Source organism: Scylla paramamosain, chromosome 42, assembly GCF_035594125.1.
Source record: "Scylla paramamosain isolate STU-SP2022 chromosome 42, ASM3559412v1, whole genome shotgun sequence".
Lineage (NCBI taxonomy): Eukaryota > Metazoa > Arthropoda > Malacostraca > Decapoda > Portunidae > Scylla > Scylla paramamosain.
In genome coordinates this window covers 9399691-9412139 of record NC_087192.1, presented here as the reverse complement: position 1 = coordinate 9412139, position 12449 = coordinate 9399691, and the positions used below count along the sequence as shown (strand labels likewise).

The window sequence follows — 12449 nt, the reverse complement described above, 5'->3', positions numbered from 1 at the left end:
ATCCCCATCATTTCACAAAGTACTAAAATCCTTTTCTTCCTTTATAGGCCGCTGAAATATTTTCCCCAGCTGCAAGAATTTCCCGAAACGCCGTCACCGCGTCACTAAATAACAATTCCCGTATTTTACCTCCTCAAACCTCCCAAGACATCACCACCATCACCATAGTTCACCTACAGTAACATAACACCATCCCCAAAGACACCAATAACGCCACAACACCACCACAACCCCAATCACAAAATGGCTGCCTCTCAGCTCCGACGCTACCCCTCAGTGTTACGTCACCAACACAACTCACCAACCAAATATCAGTGGACAAGAGCTCTTGGTATCACAAAAGACTCACCAACCTGATCCTGGATATCAGGGTTATACCATCACATCGCTAAAACCTCCACACACCCACTCAATCACCATAACACCACCCAAATTTATCCCGAGAGAACGCCGCCCCTCTTTTCCAATCTGGGCCTCCTAGTGCTCTGAAGAATTTGTTGACTCAGGTATGAGAGACAGATTTGTATCGCCTCTTGCCTCAATACATTCCACCTCGAATACACCTTTTCCCTTACATATACATACATATAAAGAACTTAAATTATGAAGAGAATAATACTACATGATATAAAATGAGTAAATAAGCCTTTTACTAACTCATAACTAAGAATAAAGATACGTTTAGAAGGAAAAACGGAAAATGGGGGACACTAAGAAAACGTGTTCCTATTCAGGGTAAATTTGGCAAATAACATGACATGTTTCTTGTACTAACTTTCTTCCTAGCAGGTAGTTGGTAAGTCCTTTTCAGCAGTGGGAGTAAGTCTTGGATTTATATTTCCTCTGCGTTGCAAGACAGAAATGGCGACTTTGAGACTTTTCGCTGTGTACAGCCTTGCGAGTAACCTGGACTCGCATGTTTTGCCCCGCACTAACCTGTAGGAGATAGCCTAGGGGAAGCTGACCCAAGTGTAGCTGTTTGTAATCTGAGTGACCCAGGGAGAGGGGCTCGGTAAAATGGGAATACAACCAGCGTCCATTGTCAGGAGTGTCTGAGTTGATCGTGATCGGATAAGTTTTTGGGAACAAGTTTGATATTTTTTTGCTCAAAATATGATGCTTTTTTCAAAAGGAGATAGCTTTATTTTGTGCAAACTAAAAAAAAATATATATATATATCTATATATCTATATCTGTATATATATATATATATATATATATATATATATATATATATATATATATATATATATATATATATATATATATATATATATATATATATATATTCTTTTTTTTTATTTATTTATTTATTTTTTTCGGTATCACAGTCACGGATGTATAGAAAACACTAATTTTCAGGGCTTGCATCAACGGAAAAAAAATAACCTTTTGAGAAAGCATCAAATATTGAAAAGTGAGAGAGAGAGAGAGAGAGAGAGAGAGAGAGAGAGAGAGAGAGAGAGAGAGAGAGAGAGAGAGAGAGAACTAGTTCCATACAATAAAGTAAAAATGAAAATGAGGGATGAGTGCGCTGTCGGAATAATGAAACTGCACCCACCTTCACTCTGATGTAACGGCTGTTAACCTAACCTAACCATATCTAACCTAGACTAAGCTAACCTAATCTGACGTAACCTAATCTTACACTGACTTAACTTAATCTGACCTGACCTTGCTTATCCTAACCTAATATGACCTAACCTAGCCTGACCTAACCTAAACTAACCTAGCCAAGCTTGACCTAACCTATCCTGACCTAACCTGATCCTGACCTGACTTAAACTAACCTAATTTCAGAAATGCATATTGGACTCACCATTCTTACCTTACCATACATACCTTCTTCCTCTTGTCCCCCAGAGTTATAATTAGTACGTGGTATAGTTGAAGAGTAGTCCCTCCTCATAAAATTGTTAAATCCCACGTAACTTCCTTGGGTTGGCTGCCTCCCCTCCCCATCTTTTCCCTATTTCTCCCTCCTTACCCTACCACATGAGCCACTGCAGACTGCCTGAGAAAGAGTTGGGGATTCATTCCCACAAGAGGAGGCAGTAGTCACTTGCCGAAACGATAATTACTCCCAGTAAGGTCTAAAGCATTGGATCAGCAGGTGCTGTGAACTTATTATCAAACCCAGCTGTGACCTCACTGAACGTTTCCCTTTGTGTCTCACAACACAAGGGGGCAGTCACAGCCTGCCCTCCAAAGACAACTCTCTTCCTTCGCACAAAACTACAAGCACCTAATAACACACACACCCTTCACTCAAAATTTCAAAATTATCATGGCGACTCCTACACCAGCCTCGGAATCCCCAAATGGGGAAGGGACCACAAATGTCCCCGGGTCGAACTGCTCTTCTGGTATCGACCCTAAGTGTCTTGACACTCCCTCATTTTTTTTCTTCATAAACTTCTACAACATTCATGGTCTTAAATCTAATTTTCAATCTGTAAAACACCATCTCTTCTCTACTAAACTTCATCTTCTTTTCCTCACTGAAACACAGGTGTTTGAGGTAACTGACAGTAGCCCCTTTTCTGTTCTTTCCTACTATCTCTATCCTTATTTTCAATCCAAAGCTGGATGTTACATCTATGTGCACAACGACTTAACCTGCTCTCGTCCCCACGCTCTTGAACCTTCCGAGCTTTCCACCATCTGTCTACAACTACAGAGTCAATATCAAACTAAATTTGTTTGTGTTGTATACCTCTTACCTAACTCCTCTGACTATAAGAATTTTTTTGGCAACTTAATTACCTAAGTGGAGCACATTCTGACTCTCTTCCCTTTTGTGGAGATCTCCATTCTTGGAGACTTCAATGTTCACCACCAGCTTTGGCTTTCCTCCCCCTTCACTGACCATTCTGGTGAACTAGCGTTTAACTTTGCTATCCTCCACGACCTAGAACAATTGGTGCAATACCCTACTTATATTCCTGACCGTCTTGGAGATACGCCCAACATTCTTGACCTTTTCCTAACCTCTAATCCTGCTTATGCTGTTACCCTCTTTTCTCTGTTGAGCTCCTCCAATCACAATCTTATATCTGTATCTTGTCCTATCGTTTCAATTCCTCCTCAGGATCCCGCTAAGCAGAGGTGGCTCTGGCGTTTTGCCTCTGCTAGTTAGGGGACCTGAGGAGGTATCTTGCTGATTTTCCTTGGAATGACTACTGCTTCCGTGTCAGAGATCCAGCTCTGTGTGCCGGTCGTATAACAGACGCATGGAGGCGTACATTCCTCACTCGTTTTCTCGACCTAAACCTTCCAAACCTTAGTTTAACACAGCTTGTTCTCGTGCTATACATGATAGAGAGGTGGCCCACAAAAGGTACTTGAGCCTTCCATCACCAAAATCTCATGCACTTTATATTTCTGCCCGGAACCATGCCAAATATGTTCTCCAACAAGCCAAAAACTCCTTCATTAATAGAAAGTGTCAAAATCTTTCAAGATCTAACTCCTCTCGTGACTTCTAGCACCTAGACAAAAACATCTCCAATAACTTTGCTTCTTCTTTCCCTCCTTTATTTCAACCACATTTATCTCTAAAACTAAACTCTTCGCTCAAACCTTTGCTAAAAAAAACTCTAACTTCGGGTGATTCTGGGCTTGTTCCTCTTTCTTCTCCACCCTCTGACTACTTTATGCTACCCATTAAAATTCTTTGCAATTATGTTTTCCATGCCCTCGCTGGCCTAAAAGCCTTGGAAGGCTTATGAACCTGAAGGGGTCCCTCCTATTGTTCTTCGAAACTGCTCTTCTGTGCTTGCACCTTGCCTAGTCAAACTCTTTCAGCTCTGCCTGTCGACATCTACCTTTCCTTCATGCTGGAAGTTTGCCTAGATTTTGTCTGTTCCTAAAAAGGGTGACCGTTCTAATCCCTCAAACTACCGTCCTATTGCTTTAATTTCCTGCCTATCTAAAGTTTTTTAATACATCCTCAAAAGAAAGATTGTTAAACATTTATCTTTTCACAACCTTCTATCTTATTTCCAGTATGGGTTCCGTCAAGGCCGCTGATCTTCTGGCTCTCCTTACTGAGTCTTGTTCATCCTCTTTTAGAAATTTTGGTGAAACTATTGTTGTTGCCTATCAAAAGCTTTTGATAACCTGGCACAAAGCTTTGATTTCCAAACTACTCTCCTACGGCTTTTATCCTTCTTTGTGTAACTTCATCTCAAGTTTCCTTTCTGACCGTTCTATTGCTGCTGTGGTAGACGGTCACTGTTCTTCTCCTAAATCAATTAACAGTGGTGTTCCTCAGGGTTCTGTTTTGTCACCCACTCTCTTCCTATTATTCGTCAATGATCTTCTAAACCAAACTTCTTGTCCTATCCACTCCTATCCTGATGATACCACCCTGCATTTCTTTTCCTAGACGTCCAACTCTTCAGGAAATAAACAATTCAAGCAGGGAAGCCACAGAACGCCGGACTTCTGATGTCTCTAAAATTTCTGATTGGGGCAGAGCAAACTTGGTATTGTTCAATGACTCAAAAACTTAATTCTTCCGTCTACCAACTCGACACAACCAGATAACTAACCCCTCTTCGTCACTGGCACTCAGCTGTCCCCCTCTTCTACACTGAACATCTTCGGTTTGTCCTCTAAACTGGAAACTTCACATCTCATCTCTAGCTAAAAACAGCTTTTGTGAAGTTAGGCGTTCTGAGACGTCTCCGCCAATTTTTCTCATCCCCTCAGCTGCTAACTCTGTTCAAGAGCCTTATCTGTCCATGTATGGAGTAGGCTTCACTTGGGGATGGGGATGGGGATGGGTTCCACTCACACCGCTCTTTTAGACAGGGTGGAATCAAAAGCTCCTCTCCTCAAACTGACTGTCTTCAGCCTCTTTCTCATCGCCGGAATGTTGCATCTCTTGCTATCTTCTACCGCTATTTTCATGCTAGGTGCTCTTCTGATCTTGCTAACTGTATGCCTCCCCTCCTCCCCACAGCCTCTCTACACAAGACTTTCTTCTTTCTCTCATCCTATTCTGTCCACCTTTCTAATGCAAGAGTTAATCAGTACTCTCAGTCATTCATCCCTTTCTCTGGTAAATCCTGGAACTCCCTGCATGCTTCTGTATTTCCACCTTCCTATGACTTTAACTCCTTTAAGAGGGAGGTTTCAAGACACTTATCCTTCAAATTTTGGCTACCGCTTCGAACCCTGTTCGGGGACCGGCATCTCGGTGGGCTTTTTTTTTTTTTTATTATTGAATTTTTGTTGCCCTTGGCTGGTGTCCCTCCTACATAAAAAAAAAAAAAAAAAAAAATTGTCAGATCCCAGACGTTAGAGAGCAGTGGTTCTCAGCCTTGTTTACCCCATGCCACCCTTTCATCATATGTCAGAATGTCATTCCTCCCTCGTTTCCAAGATTGTCTGCCTCTAAAAGTGCATTGTAAATAATATGTATATAATACTGAAAATCCCTTATTTTTTCCATATTAGTACATATACATTTACAATTTTACATGATTATTTTTATAGTGCAGTTTTACAAATTAAATGGCAATTGAAAATGTTGATGGATTTATAAAAGTTGAATAAAGTTTTTTTTAGATATTTATCATGAATTACTTAACAGACCAAACTGAAGCATAATGCAATAAAAGATCAAAGGTAATAAAAGATAAACATTCTAACAGTTTCAGTTTGCCAGTCTTTGGTCCCAATTCCCTCCCCTTGGGGGAATTCCCCCTTGATTGAGAAACCCTCTTATAGGACGTAGGCGAAAGAGAGAGAGAGAGAGAGAGAGAGAGAGAGAGAGAGAGAGAGAGAGAGAGAGAGAGAGAGAGAGAGAGAGAGAGAGTCGGCAAGGAGTTTTGTGAGGATATTTTAGAGGGCTTTTCTCAGTAATTACTGATGGAGGGTTAGTGGCAGTAATCCCTACCATACTAGTTAGGGTTAGCTCCCGCGGGAGCCTGCTTGTGTTTGCCGTGCTCGATGATTTTGGAGAATAAATTGTCTTACCAACTCCGCCTCAAGGCGTCCTGAGTGTCTTGCATCTAGGTGAGTCTGAGAACGGTCTCTTGATTATCTCAAGTCTGTCAGTTGATGTGCACTTGTGTTCTCAGCGTCCTGAGTGCCTCACGACTTGGTGACAGTTTGAGAGCAGTTTCTTGACAATCTCAAGTCTGTCAGTTGCTGTGCGATGTTAAATGTTATCAATATCCAGAGCTTGCAGCTATGAGAGCCTGGAACTAGAGGATCTTGTAATATTCTGCCGGATTACAATTGTCTACTCTCTTCCCAGGTCCCGCCATCGGTATCAGGGGTGTGTGCCTGTCTTTTGGGAGATTATAGATAGGCTGTTCTCTAGAAAGTGTGTGTGTATAATTTTCTGTTTGGGTAGCCAGCTCGTGGGCGATAGTCGACAGGATATTATATCCTCATTCCTGTGTGCCCTCGTTATTGTCTGTGCTCCTTAACACGTGGTTCACAAATTCTTTCTCAGCTTGTGGGCTAAGTTGGCGTTCATTATACTCCTTTACTTGTTGGTGGATGAAACAGGGTGGCGACTTATAGAGACTTGATAAATGTTGGTGACCAGCAGATATCTGGATACATTTGTGCCCCACACTAAGCTACGAAGGAGGTAGCCTAAGGAAAAACTGACCCAAGGTAGTGGCAGCTGTGAGGGTGGATGGATCTGGTCGTAACAGCGAGAGTAACAGTGGGAGTTACCATATACTACTCTGTGTGTCGTCTTTAGATGGCATCCTTCCTTCTGATGGAATCAGATCTTGTGCTTTGTTATTTATTTGATGTAGAGAATACAGGGTGGGCTCGCCTACGAGTGTAGTGCTGATCTCCATCAGGCCGACTCTCTTCCACTAATTATCTACAATACATATGTCACGTGGTTTTGGATGTGAGAAAGTGGGACCCTAGGTGTTTCCTAGGGGACCGACACATCTAGGGAAGTCCGGTGAGATGCGAACGGACAAGGATCGCGTCCCCTACATGGCCATGTGTGCCCAAGTGGTTTGCGAGTACGCACAATAATAAGTAACATGTGGTACAGCCGTCCTCCATGAGCAAAGTGTGGCGTGTGCAGTGTGTGGAAAGTCTCTGTGAGCTCCAAGCTCTTTCCGCAGGGTAACAGCGCCCAAGAATGTTCAAGACCAAAATTATAACTGGCACACACTTGTCGCTGGCGCAGTGGTAACATCCTTACCTATCATTTGGCAGGTTGAGATTCGCACTACTTTCATGTTTCTCAAGTTGTTCAAGGACCAACAACCAGATACTGTAGAGTAGTGTATACGTTTGTATTGTACAAAAATTTTCTGCTTTATCCTTAGATCGAAGGACGAGTAAATGAATTCACACACACACACACACACACACACACACACACACACACACACACACACACACACACACACACACACACACACACACACACACACACAAATAAATGTACACACATACACATTACATATACCTTTCTGGAAATATGGATGTAGAGAATAAAACTTTATTAAAAAAAAAAAAAAGACAGGAAGGACACTCGTGGACATGCGGTCAGCTGGTGTGGGGACTTTCTTTTGCAAAATTATCACCGGGAAAAAAAAAGGAAACTAATCTTAGACGCTTTTAATCTTTTCCTTCTTCAATCCTACACAATCTGACAGTAATGGAGTGGTGATGAAATGGTGTATGCAAGGATGGTCATGTGGAAGTGGTAGTCGTGGTGTGGGTGGTGGCGGTGGGCTTGTCATATCGCCTATGGAGGCACAAAATAAGATAAATTATCAACAACAGCAGCAGCAGCTAACACACGCACAAAAAAAATAAATAAATAAATAAATAAATAAAAAAATAAATAAATAAATAAATAAATAAATACAAAAATAAAATAAAATAAAATAAAATAGCTAAACAAATAAATAACTCAGCTGAGGAGGAGGAGGAGGAGGAGGAGGAGGAGGAGGCACAGGTGTAAAATTCAAGGTGAAGTATGTTTTACGTAACTCCCGAAGAAAACTCGTATGGAGGAGCTAAGCATGACAACAAACTTTCAGTGCCACTTCCTCGACTCCTGAGGACACGCGTGGATTAAGGGGGACGCGCCTAGGATGCTCCACTGACCCGTCGCTTCTTGCACGTTAGTCGGGGTTTCGCAAAATTCACAATCATTGAGGATTATAAATAATGACATCGGTAGGCAGAAATGTCATGTCTTGGGGGTCTCATTACCAATACACGCTCTCATGCTTCCCGGAACAGCATAAACTGAAATGCCAATCAGTGAAAACGTCAAGGACGCGACTCTAGACAAAGGTTATTTGACGGAGACTAACTTGAAATCCGTGTGTGTGTGTGTGTGTGTGTGTGTGTGTGTGTGTGTGTGTGTGTGTGTGTGTGTGTGTGTGTGTGTGTGTGTGTGTGTGTGTGTATGTGTGTGTTACAATTATATGTACTACAGCACAAGCCCAGGTATAAATGCATACCAGTACTTTCACCGTGGAACATCGGAAACATTTACATTACAGCAATAACCGTTCTGTTTAGGCACGCCTCCCTGCTGGAAGCAACTGTGTATAGTGGCAACTCACTCGATCATGACATAATCAACACATTATCTTGGCTAACCATGATGAAAATGTCCAAACCAAATAAGAGAGCAATGTAACCTTGACTAACAAAACCATTTTATAAGTGAAAAATAAATTCGCGTGCAAATTTTATGCAACCACTATTTTCGTATTTGAATTGAGTTTCACTACCCTTACATGATGCTGAGAAATATGTTGCTTGTTGCGAAACGTCACATAAATATTCAGTTGCGTTGAAGATCTTAGTCATCGTTACCTTGCTCTTTCTAAGCACACGATTCCGAAAACTGGCCGCTCTGTCGTCACACACACACACACACACACACACACACACACACACACACACACACACACAATGAATATGTCGAAGGAGAAGAGAGAGAGAGAGAGAGAGAGAGAGAGAGAGAGAGAGAGAGAGAGAGAGAGAGAGAGAGAGAGAGAGAGAGAGAGAGAGAGAGACGGTACACGATCAAACACATTTCAATGCCAGTTCTATTTCCTTGTGGCATCATCTCACGTTGCTGTGTTTCACCCTCTCAATCACTCCACAATTAATTCCTTCATCTTGACACGCCATAAAATCTGTTAAACTCTCACCGTCCAATCTTAACACACTTAATCATTTCTCATCTCATTCCAGTTTCTCGGATCTTTGACCTTTGTCTTTCATTTCAAACTCGTCTCAGTTGCATCTGTGAGTGTTGGTAGAATAATTCCATGATGCTGACCATTTCTTACTCCCATGGCCATAATATTGTTACAGTTATGTGCCCCGGACACCCAACCACTTTTCTTCCTTGAACAGCTCTTTCTCTTATCTCGCCTTCCGTGGTTATATATTTGCACACAACTAAACTAATTTACTTAGGAATATATGGTGTTTCTCCTCCATCTTTATTATTATCATTATTATTATTATTATCATTATTATTATTATTATAATTAATTAATTTTTATTTATTTATTTATTTATTTATTTATTTATTTTTTTTTTTTTTTTTTTATCCAGACCATATTTATATTGCTTCTAATTCTTACTCATTCAAAATCAGCCATTTCATCTTTGCTCCTTTCATACACCAACAACTTAGGTATTCCTTATTTACATTACCTTTTCACTTCAGCCTTTTGCATACAGTATGATTGAGCTTTGCAGGTCACTCTTGCCTTCTGTAATTCGGATTCTATCGCCTGCGAACACGACTGTGCCTATTCAGTAACCATTTATCAATGCATCTATAGGCGCGTTGTTATCCAGGGTCCAGTGCCAGCCTCAGTACTCATTATTATATACATGACTTCCAGGATGAAAATTAAAGAAAGAAGAAGAAGAAGAAGAAGAAGAAGACAGAAGAAGATGCTTCGAGAAGAAGAAATATAAGAAGAAAGAAGAAGAAGAAGAAGAAAAAGAAAAAGAAGAAGAAAAGAAGAAGAAGAAGAAGAAGAAGAAGAAGAAGAAGAAGAAGAAGAAGAAGAAGAAGAAAAGAATGAGAAAAAGAAAGGAGAAGAGAGAGGAAAAAGAAGAAAAGGAAGAAAAAGAAAAATATAAGAAAAGAAGAAGAAGAAGAAGAAGAAAAGAAGAAGAAAAGAAGAGGAAAAGGAGAAAAGAAGAGGAAAAGGAGAAAAGAAGAAAAAGAACGAAAAGAAAAAAGAAAAAAAAGAAAAGGAAAAAGAAGAAAAGATGAATGAGATAAAGAAGAAGAAGAAGAAGAAGAAGAAGAAGAAGAAGAAGGAGAGGAAGACGAAATAGAAGAAAAGTATTAATTATAATGACTATATAATAATGATAATAATAATGTCAATAATAATAATAATAATAATAATAATATTATTATTATTATTATTATTATTATTATTATTATTATTATTATTATTATTATTATCATTATAATAATAAAAATGAATGACAAATATGAATGACAGTAGCAATAACAGTAGGTAGAAGTAGTAGTAATAGCAGCAGTAGTAGTAATGATGATGATGATGATGATGATGATGATGATAATATTATCATTAAATAATAATAATAATAATAATAATAATAATAATAATAATAATAAAATAATAATAATAATAATAAAAATAATAATAATAATAATATTATTATTATTATTATTATTATTATTATTATTATTATTATTATATTTATTATTATTATTATTATTATTAATATTATTATTATTATTATCATTATTAAATGATAATATTATTATCATCATCATCATCATCATTACTACTACTGCTGCTGTTACTACTACTGCTACCTACTGTTATTGCTACTGTCATTCATATTTGGTCAGGAAGGATAGAAGGTAGGATGTGCATATTTGCATCACGAAATGTTTATCGTGACAGGTTACTTACTATTCAATGCTTGGTGTAGTATTCCCACAATCCAAACGTATTATAGCGCTGCTTTGCTTCACACTTTACAGAGTTCTAGTGCATGTGGTTGAGGAGACTAAAGTGGTGGTGGTGGTGGTTGTGGTCGGGAAAATCACATCGGATGTTTTCAAAAGCGTCGCGTCTCAATAACAAACACAATCAGATCACCACTCACAAGTTAAATCTCGCGCCACACGTCTTATCCGGGATTTCCACGCACGCGGCAAACTCCACCAATGACATTCACAAAACTAATAACCATAATCATAACGTACTATGTATCAGAATATCCGGAATGATTCCATTGTGCCTTACACACCAATATTCAGTCTAAAATAAATTGCAATTTATATTTTACTCACTAGTCTTCATCAGAGGGTGGTGGCGATGGAAGGTTGTAGTCTTCTTCCTCTGATTGATAAAGTATGAGTGTTGAACGACTTGAGTCAAACGTGTTTTCGGCAGCTGGTGGCGGTGAGGGTGATGGTGACGGATGAGGGGGGCGCGGGAGATGGAGGAGGGGGTGAATGTGAAGAGGAAGATGGTGGTGGTGGTGAGGGTGAGCGGTGAGAGGAAAGAATGATGGGTGATGGGAAAGGGGGACGCTGAGAGAAAAAAAAAAAAAAAAAAGTAGCAGGGAGAGGTGAAGATGAACAGAGGGAAGAGAGGAGGAAAGGTGAGGAAGGTTTGTGGGGTGAAGAGGGTGCAGAGAGGGGGGGTGGGTGTCTATGGGGTGAATGATCACACATATCACCTCACCAACTGTAAGCACGTGACTGACAGTCTGACACAATAGAAAAAATATCACGCGGAAGTCATCGTTTTCTATAAATAATGTTGCCAGTTGCTTTATTTTTGTATGATTTATTTATCATTCTTTTCGTAATTCTCATTTTACTGTAACTACGATCATTATTATCTATATGTCCATTTTTCATCTTTTTCATCTTCGTATCAGTGAATTATTCGAATGTTTCTTGTGCGAGAAAATAATTACTGTACCACCTGAGAGATAGAGAGAGAGAGAGAGAGAGAGAGAGAGAGAGAGAGAGAGAGAGAGAGAGAGAGAGAGAGAGAGAGAGAGAGAGAGCTGACGGCCACCTCGCATGTGTGTAGATGTCATCCGCTGAACTATACTATAGTGTTTTGGCAATAAGTGAAATAATAACAAATAGAAATGCGTACCCGTACTATAATAATAGAACAAAAGCAAAGCACAACTGCTGCCAAACATTTTGCTTTGTCACTCTTTCCCACCACCCATCACACCACTTTTCTTGTGGATGCTTGTGAGGAGGAAGGGAGAGAAAAAAAGCAAAATACTAGATAACGGAGGGTGAAGGGAAGATAACAGATATATAGGGAGGGATTGGCTGAGAAAGAGATATATGAATAATGTTCATCATAGCAGAACAGTTTCGTACAATGAAACATGTTTCAACATCTCCATGTGAAACAATTTCACATGAAACACACATTCTCTCT

The 12449-nt window shown here is 39.8% G+C and overlaps 1 long non-coding RNA gene across 1 annotated transcript in view; it reads right to left on the bottom strand.

Moving 5' to 3' along the window:
* The window catches only part of LOC135093271 (uncharacterized), a 78957-nt gene extending 67244 nt beyond the window's left edge, over positions 1-11713 (bottom strand). The window contains exon 1 of the long non-coding RNA XR_010263282.1: positions 11327-11713. This is a non-coding gene — a long non-coding RNA (uncharacterized LOC135093271). The remainder of the gene's footprint in view (positions 1-11326) is intronic.
* Between the last annotated feature and the right edge of the window lie 736 nt (positions 11714-12449).